The following is an 11613-nucleotide window of genomic DNA, read 5'->3' as shown; positions in this document are numbered from 1 at the left end:
AGGCTTCAGGTTGAACAGGATTATTAGTGTATTAAATACAAAAATAAGATCCAGGAAAGAAAATGTAATTTGATTCCTCATGACATGAGGAAGGGGATATCTGAGATGGCTCAATAAAATCATCACAAAATTCATTTGGAAAAACAAAAGGTCAACCCTATCAAGGAAAATGATGAAAAGAAACCAGGATATTTGGGGAACAGCACTAGCAAAACTTAGACTAGATTACAAATCAGCAGGCATCCAGAACCTGGGGTATGGTAAGATAATAGGGAGATAAAGCAATGGGACAGATGAAAGAAAGGAGAGTCAGCAATAACTCAGTGTCTAAGAAAGTGGCCAATAAACTATTTGGGGGGAAATTCCATATTTGGTAAAAACTGCTAAGAAAACTGGAATGAACTCTGGAAGGAAATGAGGCTTAGACCACACTCTAACATTCTAGAAGAGAAATGGCTCAAATATGTCTCACAGCTATAGGGAGATATATTTAGAATGATATTTTATTTGCTGCCTAATAACATGTAAAAACAATTTCAAAATTTATTTTTAAAAATTGAGTTTCAAAATCTCTTGCTCTTTCCCTTCTCCCTCCCCAAGAGAGCAAGCAATCTGATCTAGAATTATACGTGCAATCATGTAAGATATTTTTCCATATTAATTCATCTCGTGGAAGAAATCTCAAAGCAAAACAAAAAAGAAGAAAAAAAAGGAAAATATATTTTGGTCTGAATTCAGAGTCCATCAGTTCTTTCTGTGGAATCAGATGGTTTTTCTCATCGCGAGTCTTTTGGGATTGTCTTAGAACAGTGAATTGCTGAGAAGAGCTGAGTCCACAGATACTGACCATACAGTGTTGCTGTGATCATATAAAATGTTCTCCTGGTTCTGCTCATATTTTGTATCGGTTCATGGAAGTCTTCCCAGGTTTCTCTGAAATGATCTTGCTTGTTATCTCTCACAGCCCACCAGGGTTGCGTTATAATCACATTCCACAACTTGTTGGGCCATTCCTCAATTAAAGAATATCCCTCCATTTCCAATTCTTTACTATCACAAAAAGATTTGCTATATCAATATCTTCCTCCCTCTTGGGGATCTCTTTAAAGGGACTGTTATAGGGAAATCAGAGAAAGCAGGAAGTACCAGGGCAGAGGCAGAGGGAGAGAATTCCAGAACTCTGGAGACAATGACTCTTGAGTTACAGTTAGTTTCTGGATTTGCTCTCTGGAGGTACTGGACTTTCTCTCTGGAAGGCCTTGTCTGTATGGACTTATCATTCAAGCCTTTCACCTGCCAGAAAATGGTTGAGTTTAGGTTAAGCTACACAGGTGGACTGTGCTAGTAGGATCCTTACTCCCCTTCCTTTTGGATTTTATACCTGCTGCTGTGATTCAACTGGATTCCTGCCAGACCCAGAGGACAAAGATTGTGAGATCTCCCTGCTGACCCAGTGGACCTATATACCTTCCAGTTTTCCCTTACTCTGAATTACTAGCAAAGCGGGGGTGGGGGTGGGGGGGGAAGATTCTGGTTAGGTTATAGCATAGGCAGTTGGGGACCTTGAGGTAAAGATAAGTGTAATAACACCTATTTGAATCCTGTTGGACTTTGGTGGGAGGGATTAAGTTTAATCCCAGATAGATCATCCTACTCCCTTCCCCTACCTATCCTAGTTTTATAATAAACCCAATTTAACAACTTAGTGTTAACTTGTCAGTTTCTCCCTGAATCCTTCCCAAACCTAAAGGTCTTCTGAATAAATGGCCCAAAGGGCAATTTCATCTAGTGTCTAGAAAAACCACCTAATCCTCTAACCATTATACCTACTAATATTTACATTTTATTATTTCAGGACACATGACTAGATCAAAGGATATGCATGGTTTGTTTTAAAGCCCTTTGGTCAGAGTTCCAAATTGCTTCCCCAAATGGTGGTAGATCAATTCAGAGCGCCACCTCACTGCATGAGTGTCCCAGTTTTCACACATCTCTGAATTGATCATTTTCTTTTTCTGTCTTAATTGTCAGGTGTTAGACGGTGCCTCTGGGTTGTTTTACTTTCCAGTTCTAGGACACAAATTCTTAACTGAATTCGAGATAGAGGCGATTATCAAAAAAAGGGAAAAGTACGATAACTTAAAACTAAGAAACTTCTGCACTGACAACATTCATGCATCCAGGATAAGAGAGAAATTGGATGAAAAAGAACAACTTTGAGATCCAATTTCTCTGAAATGGGTCTGGTGTCTAAGAGTAAACTCAGGACCAACAGTCATTCTCCAGTAGATAGGCAAAGGATCAGAACAAAGAGTTTTCCAAAGAAATGCCAAGGATTCACAGCCACACGGAAAATGATCTAAATAACTAATCAAGAGGATTGGGAACCAAAACAGGGCTGAAGCTTCATCTTATACTCTGCAAAATGCCAAAAAGAAAAAAATTGGGAAACAATTGGTTTTGGAGGGGATTGTGGGAAGACGGGCACACAAAGGCAATATTAGTGGTTACAAAATGGAAGCAATTCATGAACATCTGATTTCAATCCCACCTCAGACACTTACATACTATGTGACTCTGAAAAGTCACTTAATCTCTGTTTGCTCGAGTTTCCTCAACCATGAAATAATGAGAATAAGAACATCAACCTGAGGGTTATTATGCAGATTATTGAAAGCAGATTTTTAGGAGAATAGAGAGCACTCCAGTCTGTGTGTATCCCATTCTTTGCCATTGAGCTCGATGCTCAATGTGTCCCTCAGGACCTCCCTACCCCATAATAAAAAATATATTAAAAAAAATCTCACAGGTCTCCTAGAAACTCTCCCCTTTCTCTTCAATCTATCCAAAAAGGGAAGTCCTGGACCATTATGGAATTCTTCTGAACAGAGAAGGAATGAACCCAGCTCCTGGCTCTGGTACAAACAGCTCTGCTCAAGAACACTCAAAGCTCCTCTTTTGAGGAAAAGGCCCTGTTTCTGTGTAAGGGCCCTTCCTGGGCTCACCCCAAACTCCTCATACTTTCTGTGGATCAGGGAGCTCAGTAGCAGAAGGGCAGTGGTGGGGTCACACTCTGGAGTGGATACAAAAGCTATAGAGTGAAATGGTCATTTTTTATGTTAGCTCATCCTACCCATGAGCAATCAATGTTTTCACAATTATTTAGATCTAGTTTTAATTGTTTGGAAAGTGTTTTGTAATTGTGTTCCTATAATTCCTGTGTTTGTTTTGGTAGATAGATTCTTAAGTATTTGATGTTGTCTAGGGTGATTTTAAATGGTGTTTCTCTTTCTAACTCACTGCTGAGATGTGTTGGAAATATATAGAAATACTGATGATTTATGTGCATTTATTTTGTATCCTGCAACTTTGCTAAAGTTGTTGATTATTTCTACTGGCTTTTTAGTTGATTCTCAAGGATTTTTAACTAGACCTTCATATCATCTGCAAAGAGTGATAGCTTAGTCTCCTCAATGCCTATTTTAATACCTTCAATTCCTTTTTCTTCTCTAATTGCTACTGCTAGTGTTTCTAGTACGAAGTTAAATAATAGAAGTGATAATGGGCATCCTTGTTTCACTCCTGATCTTACTGGGAAGGCTTCTCATTTATCCCCATTGCAAATGATGCTTGTTGATGGTTAGGTATATACTGTTTATTATTTTTAGGAAAAGTCATTTTATTCCTAAACTTTCTAGTGTTTTCAAAAGGAACGGGTGTTGTATTTTGTCAAAGGCTTTTTCAACATCTATTGAGATAATCATGAGATTTTTGTTTGTTAGCTTGTTGATGTGGTCAATTTTGTGGATGGTTTTCCTAATGTTGAACCATTCCAGCATTCCTGGTATAAATCCCACCTGATCATAATGAATAACTTTCATGACCTCTTGCTGGAGTCTTATTGCTAGTGTTCTATTTAAGATTTTTGTATCTATGTTCATTAGGGAGATTGGTCTGTAGTTTCCTTTCTCGGTTTTTGATTTGCCTGGCTTTGGAATCAGTACTATATTAGTGTCATAAAAGGAATTTAGAATTTGGTAGGACTCCTTCTTTGTGTATGATGTCAAATAATTTGTATAGTATTGGGATTAGTTGTTCTTTGAATGTTTGAGAGAATTCACTTGTGAATCCATCAGGCCCTGGCGATTTTTTCTTAGGGAGTTCTTTGATGGTTTGTTCAATTTCTTTTTCCGATATGGGATTATTTAGGTATTCTATTTCTTCTGCTGTTAATCTAGGCAATTTATATTTTAGTATATCATCCATATCACCTAGATTGCAATATTTATTGCTATATAATTGGGCAAAATAGTTTTTAATAATTACCTTAATTTCCTCTTCATTAGATGTGAGGTCACCCTTTTCATCTTTGATACTGTTAATTTCGTTTTCCTCTTTCCTTTTTTCTATTAGATTTACCAGTACTTTGTCTATTTTATCTGTTTTTTCAAAATGCCAGCTTCTAATCTTATTTATTAATTCAATAGTTCTTTTACTTTCTATTATATTAATTCCTCCTTTGATTTTTATTATTTCTAATTTAGTTTTCATCTGGGGATTTTTATTTGTTCCCTTTGTAGTTTTTAACATTGCATTCCCAATTCATTGACCTCTGACCTCCCTAACTTGTTAATATATGCACTCAATGATATAAATTTTCCCCTTAGTACTGCTTTGGCTGCATCCCATAGGTTTTGGTGAGAAGTCTCATTATTGTCATTGTCTTCAATGAAATTATTGTTTCCATGATTTATTCTTTAACTAACTTATTTTGGAGAATCATATATTTAATTTCCAATTAGTTTTTGGTTTGCCTCTCCATGTATCCTTGCTAATAAATATTTTTATTGTATTATGATATGATAAGGTTGCATTTGTTATTTCTGCTTTTTTGCATTTGTTTGCCATGTTTCTGTGTCCTAATACATGGTCAATCTTTGTGAATGTTCCATGTGCTGCTGAAAAGATGGTGTATTTCTTTTTGTCCCTATTGTTGTGGATGATTAGAGGGCTTAGAAGAAAGTTATGATGGAGTTTAAATTGTGAAGAGAGACTCTGATCTCAGCTACATGAGAGTGTATATTTGTACCCTCACCAGCTGGGTTAAGTCTCCTTTAAGAGCCCAGGATTCTCTGCTAAAGCCACAGGGCCTTGGGACCAATCGAGCTAAGGCAGTTGGCAAATGTTTCCAGAAATTAGAAAAGCCTTCCTGAAAACTTTGTTGAAGATGGATTTACACTGGCCTTGAAAGACTAAAGTCTGCTAATGATGTTAACGTGATCTGACTACTTGAGTCTAGTTGTTATTGGTAAAGTAAGTAATTGGTTTAAAGATCATTTAGGCTTTAAGATTAAACTGGATTTATTTATAATGAGGCTGAGGGTAGATGAATTAGAGTAGGAAAGAGGGTGAAGGGCAGTCTAAAGATCTTGCCTAAAATACTTGATACTAAATAACTCTTGAAATATAAGTTGATCCTAGGTGCAGAATAAGAGAAAGCCTTGAGGACACTTCTCAACTCTGATGCTATTTGTTGCTGAGCCCAGAGGCTGCCAAGCCCCTGGGTCAGATGCTGTTGTTTTCTCAGTAGCTGTTGACACAAGCTTGAAATAGAAGGTTGTTGGCTATACCAATGAGGTATTGAATTTGGCTAGCAATGGAGGTTGTTCCTACCTGGCTGCCTATTCAAATCTCCCAAACCACCCAGGGGCCCAAATTCCACCTCCTCCCTAACCCTTGAGACGAGGGAAAGAAATGCCGGTCTCCAGGGTTTGGTGGACCCCCTTTTATACCTTGTCCTTAACTGTTAGCCTGGCACATGCCCTGGGTGCTCTGCCAGGTTTTGTGTCCTAAAGAGGCAAACTGCCTACAGAAAATGGCTGTCCATTTCTGTACATTACACTATTTATTGTTCTCCAAATATCTTGACATTTCATCCTATACAGTTTGTCACTGTTCCCACTAAGTAAACTTCTTCTAGTTATCCTGTTGATAATAACAATTTTTAATATTTACCAGTATCTTCTTTTCTTCTAAGGATACTAATCAATTGAAAGTATTGGTTCCCTTAAAGAAAAGATTTTTTTTTCTTTCCCCGCTTTCTTAATTATCCTATGGTTATTCTCTTGAGTTCTGTGTTTGGGCAGCAAATTCTCTGTTTAAGTCCAGTTTTTGTCTTTCTGAATGTTTGGAAGTCTTCAATTTTGTTGAATGATCATACTTTCCCCTGAAAAAATATAGTCAGTTTTATTGGATAGTTGATTCTTGGATGTAGACCCAGGTATCTTGCTTTCCAGAATATTATATTCCATGCCTTCCGGTCCTTGAATGTAGATGCAGCCAGATCCTGTGTTACCCTACTGTGGTTCCCTGGTATCTGAATGACTTCTTCTTAGCAGCTTATAATATTTTTTCCTTGGTCTGGTAATTGAGTGCTGGAATCAGGAAGGCCTGAGTTCAAATCCAGCCTCATACTTTCACTGTGTAACCCTGGGCAAGTTCTTTAACCCTGTTTGCCACAGACTTTTCATCTGTAAAATAAGCTGAGAAGGAAATGGCAAACCTGTCCAGTATCTTTGCAAAGAAAACCCCAAAATTAGGACACAAAGAGTTGGATATGATTGAAATGATTGAACAATCACAACAACAACAAAATGGATAGACCCCATCTTTATTATGCATCCTTACTCAATTATAAGATTTGAGAACTTTTCCTCAGGAGGGCTGTTTCCTCAAGCCCCTTTACACTGAAGAGAAGTCATATATCATTAAGTAAATGCCATAAACTAAGCACTATTCTCAATACTGGGGATATCAACTTCCCAGGGCACATTATCTTTTTTTTAAAGAATGTTTTCATTTTTTGGCAATTACATATAAAACAAATTTTAACATTCATTTTTTTGGATATTTTTTGAATTCCAAATTCCTTGTCTCCTTCCCCTTCTCTCTCACTGAGAAGGCAAATATTTTGATATAGATTGTACATGTGCAGTCATGCAAAACAAATTTCCATATTATCCATGTTGCAAAAGAGAACACAAATCAAAAAGAAAAAGTAAAATTGTGCATCATTCTTCATCTGTTCTTTTTCCAGAGGAGGAGATAATTTCTTATCATAAGTCTTTAAAAATTCTGTTGGAAGATAATAAGGAAAAATATGTGTAGAAAATATTTATAGCTGTGTTCTTTGTAGTAGCAAAAAATTGGAAAATGAGGTGGTGTCCATCAATTGAGGAATGACTCAACAAATTGTGGTATCTGATGGTGATGGAATACTGTTGTTCTAAAAGGAATGATGAACTGGAGGAATTCCATGTGAACTAGAAAGACATCCAGAAACTGATGCAGAGCGAAAGGAGCAGAACCAGAATATTGTACACAGAGACTGATACATTGTGTCATGATCAAATGTAACTGACTTTGCTATTAGAAGCAATGCAATGATCCAGGACAATCCAGAGGAACTTATGAGAAAGAACCCTCTCCACATCCAGAGAAAGAACTGTGGGAGCAGAAATGCAGAATAAAATCATATGATTGATCACATGGTTTGATGGGCATATGATTGGGGATTTTGACTATAAATGATCTCTCTATTGCAAATATTAATAATATGGAAATAGGTTTTGAACAATGATAGTTATATAACCCAGTGGAATTGCTTGTCAGCTCCATGAGGGGGGAGGGAAATAACATGAATCATGTAATCATGGGAAAATATTCTTAATTATTTAATTAATTTAAAAAATAATTCTCTTGAATTATTCTCTTGCAGAGAATACCTAAATCCTTCACAATTAATCACCATACAACATTGCTGTTACTTTATACAATGTTCTTGGGTCATTTTGCTTTGCAACAGTTCATATAAGTCTTTCCAGGTTTTTCTGAAACTACCCTGCTTTTCTCTATGGATTCATGACCCAGAACTGTGTATGGGCAGTGCAACAGAGTCTTGCTCTCAGTGCTAGCAAAGAACCGCTCTAATTTCCTTCTGACCACTTGTCTTATCTTCCTCCCATGTGTGCTGACAACTTCCAAAGGTATTACCTTCTGATACAGCCATTTCAAAAACAAAACCTGTCCTTCCTGGGCTATATTCCATGGTTGCACCACCCGCTAAGTAAAGCCTTCTCTCCAGCTAACCTCCTAAGTTGTTTTGGCATAGATAATTATTGCACCTGACCTTTTGTTGGTATTCCTGCTCCAGAATTCTATTTGAGGCACTATTTTAAAGTTGTTTGGAGGAAAACTTGGGAGAATTCAAGTGAGTTCCTGTTACTCTGCCATCTTGGCTCACAATGTGTCTTTAATACACATAACGTGCATGGCATAATGCATGTTTGCTTCCTAATGGTATGTAGACTTCCTGAGGGCAGGTGCTATGTATTATGTGCATGATGTTTCTTTTTTAGCTTCAGGTATAGTGTTCTGCAAATGGTGGGCACCTAAATTTTTCTGGGTGAATATTTTGTAGACCAGTGATCTTCTTTGATCTCTATCACAACCCTATGTGTTAAGCATAGCAGATAACATTATCTACACTTTACAGACGAGGAAGCAAAGATTTGTCAATGACTTGATGATGATTCAATGACTCGAAATGATATACCAATTTCCCTATTGATGCAAAAAATTTAAATAAAACTATAGCAAAGATATTGCAGTCATATATCACAAGTTTCATATACTATAATCAGGTGGGATTTTTATTAGGAATACAATGCTGGTTTAATATTAGGAAAATTATCAGCATAATTAACTATATCAATAACAAAAATATGATAATATCAATAGATGCAAAACACCCATTCCTATTAAAAACACTAAAAAGGATAGGAGTCCATAGAGCATTTCTTAAAATGTAAGTAGTATCTATCTAGAACCAGGTACAAGTATGACCTGTGATAGGGATAAACTAGAATTCTTCCTAATAAGATCAAGGGTGAAGCAAGGATGTCCATTATCATCACTATTATTTAATATTGTTTTAAAAATGCTTGCTATATGACCAAGATAAGTAAAAAAGAAACAGAAAGATTAAAAATAAGCAATGAGGAAACACAGCTACTACTCTTTGCAGATGGTACGATGGTATACTTAGAGCATCCTAGAGAATTAACTAAAAATCAGTCACAATCATCCATAACTTTAGCATAGTTGTAGGATATAAAAATAACCAAACACCATCATCATCATCATCATCATCATCATCATCATCATCATAATCAGAAAGATATAAAGAGGACTTCCTGGTTAAGATGATGGCAGAGTAAAAAGCAGCTGCTTAACCTCTCTTAACCTACATATATAGGACTCCTCAGGAGGACAAAAACAAGTAAGAGCTCCATACTTTAGTCTGCATAAGTTTCTCCAGTCAAACCTCACAGAAGATGCTTCAACTTAAACAGAATTTTTAAGAGTATCAAATACAAAAATAAAACCCAGGAGAAAAAAATATAATACATTCCCCCATGATATGACGAAGGGGGTATCTGACAGGGATGAAAAAAATCACAATAATAAAATCATTTGGAAAATTAAGGTCAACCATATTGGGGCAGCTGAGTGGCTCAGTGGATTGAGAGCCAGGCCTAGAGACTGGAGGTCCTAGGTTCAAGTCCGGCCTCAGACACTTCCAGCTGTGTGACCTTGGGCAAGTCACTTGACCCCTACTGCCCACCCTTACCACTCCTGGGCCAAGGACGGTCCCTAGCCCGGATGAAAAAAGGAGGAGGGTTGGGCGTGGGGCTAGCAACCCCACCCTGTAAAAACTACATCTGCTAAAGAAACTGCAACCTAAAGTAGGGGCAGCTGGGCTAGCTCAGTGGATTGAGAGCCAGGCCTAGAGACGAAAGGTCCTAGGTTCAAGTCCGGGCTCAGACACTTCCCAGCTGGGTGACCCTGAGCGACTGTGTGTCCCATTGCCTACTGGTTGTGGCCCTATGCTCCTAGAATGGAGTCCCAGGATAAAAAATAAATATTGAGGCAAATGATTAAAAGCAGCCAGGATAATTGGAGAAAGCACTAGCAGAGCTCAGACTAGATTCCAAATCAGCAGTGATCTCAAACATTAGGTATTGGTAAGATAATAAAGAGATAAACCAATGGAACAGATTAAAGAAAAGAGAGTCAGCAAAATCTCAGTATCTAAGAAAGTAGAAAACAAGCTATTTTGGGGGAAATTCCTTATTTGGTAAAAAATGCTAAGAAAACTGGAATTCAATCTGGAAGGAAACAAGGCTTAGACCAGAAGCCTACATCATACTCTATTACACATTCTATAAGAAAATGGAACCTTAATATTAAAGATCATATTATAAGAAATTAGAAGAGAAACAGCTCCTATATGTCTCATACCTACATTCAGGGAGGTATATTTAGAAAATTTAATTTTCTCCCTATGTGAAAACAATTTCTAACATTCATTTTTTAAAAAATTGAGTTCAGGGTTTCTGGGAAGATGGTGGCTTAGAGGGAGAGAATCTTAAAACCTCCACACCCTTACATACTGAGATAGAAAACAATGTGTTTCAAGAAGAAAGAGGACCAAATCTAATAATGGGACAGAGCAGGGGGAACCTTACTATAGCACAACTAAAGAGGTACGCCAAGAAAAAGGCTTCAATTCTTGAACTGTCGGATCTGAGGGCATAGAAGGGGAATCCCAGGATGCCTCCCCCACGTGCCGTGCGGAGTCTCCAGCCACCCAGGAAATCTCAGGGCTGGTGGGTGCACTGGTCAGGAGAGAGGGCCTTGCTGGCACCGGACTTGGGGAGTTAAATACAGGCACTGGTGAGGTGACTGGAGGAGAAAACCAGAGAAACACAGCAAAAATGCCCGGAAGATGGTGGCTTAGAGAGAGCCAAACCCCAGACTGCAGACAGCTTGGCTTCTCATACCGAGATAGAGAATGCAGGGGTTCAAGAGGAAAGAAAACTAGATCAAACACAGTGGACAGCACAGGGGGAGTCCCACTGCTGGACAGCTCAGTTCAGCGAAAATGCTCTTTCTTGTCCCCCAACAGTTTTTTGGGGGGGTTTGTGTGTTTGTTTGTTTTTCCCTCCCCTTGAGGTTTTAGCCTCAGAGCAGATTAAGCAGTAAAATTAATACAATCAATACAGTATTAATCCCAACAATTGGACAGACAAGAAGTCTTCAGAGGGCAGAGGAAGTAACTACAAACCTCCATTGCCAGCTGGGGGGGAAGATTTCATCAAAGATCATTAAATACATCTGCTCAAACTAGCAGAACAAGGAAGGGAAAAATATGAGTAAACAACAGAAAAAGAGAAATAAATGACAATTCACAGCTTTTTTCAAGGAAATGAAAAGAAAGCAAATGAAACAGAAATAGAAGAAGAGGAAGTAGTTCCAGTGAACTGGACATAGGCTTTGGAAGATCTCAAAATTCAATTAACTCAAGAAATTTAAAATTCAATTAACTCAAGAACTTTAGGAACTCAAAGAGCAATCAAGAGAGGCTGAAGACAATTTGAAAAAGGAAATACATGAACTAAAATAAGAAAATAAAGTCTTAAAAGCCAGACTTGGCCAGCTTGAAAATGAAGCAAAGAAGGCAAAAGATGATCTACAAAGAAAATCAGACCA

General features: G+C 37.7%; 1 pseudogene; it reads right to left on the bottom strand.

The window, feature by feature from the left end:
• The window catches only part of LOC123246920, a 94037-nt pseudogene that overhangs the window by 41550 nt on the left and 40874 nt on the right, over positions 1–11613 (bottom strand).

Source organism: Gracilinanus agilis, chromosome 4, assembly GCF_016433145.1.
Source record: "Gracilinanus agilis isolate LMUSP501 chromosome 4, AgileGrace, whole genome shotgun sequence".
Lineage (NCBI taxonomy): Eukaryota > Metazoa > Chordata > Mammalia > Didelphimorphia > Didelphidae > Gracilinanus > Gracilinanus agilis.
The sequence above is the reverse complement of the archived record's forward strand: the minus strand, read 5'-3'. Positions and strand labels throughout refer to the sequence as shown.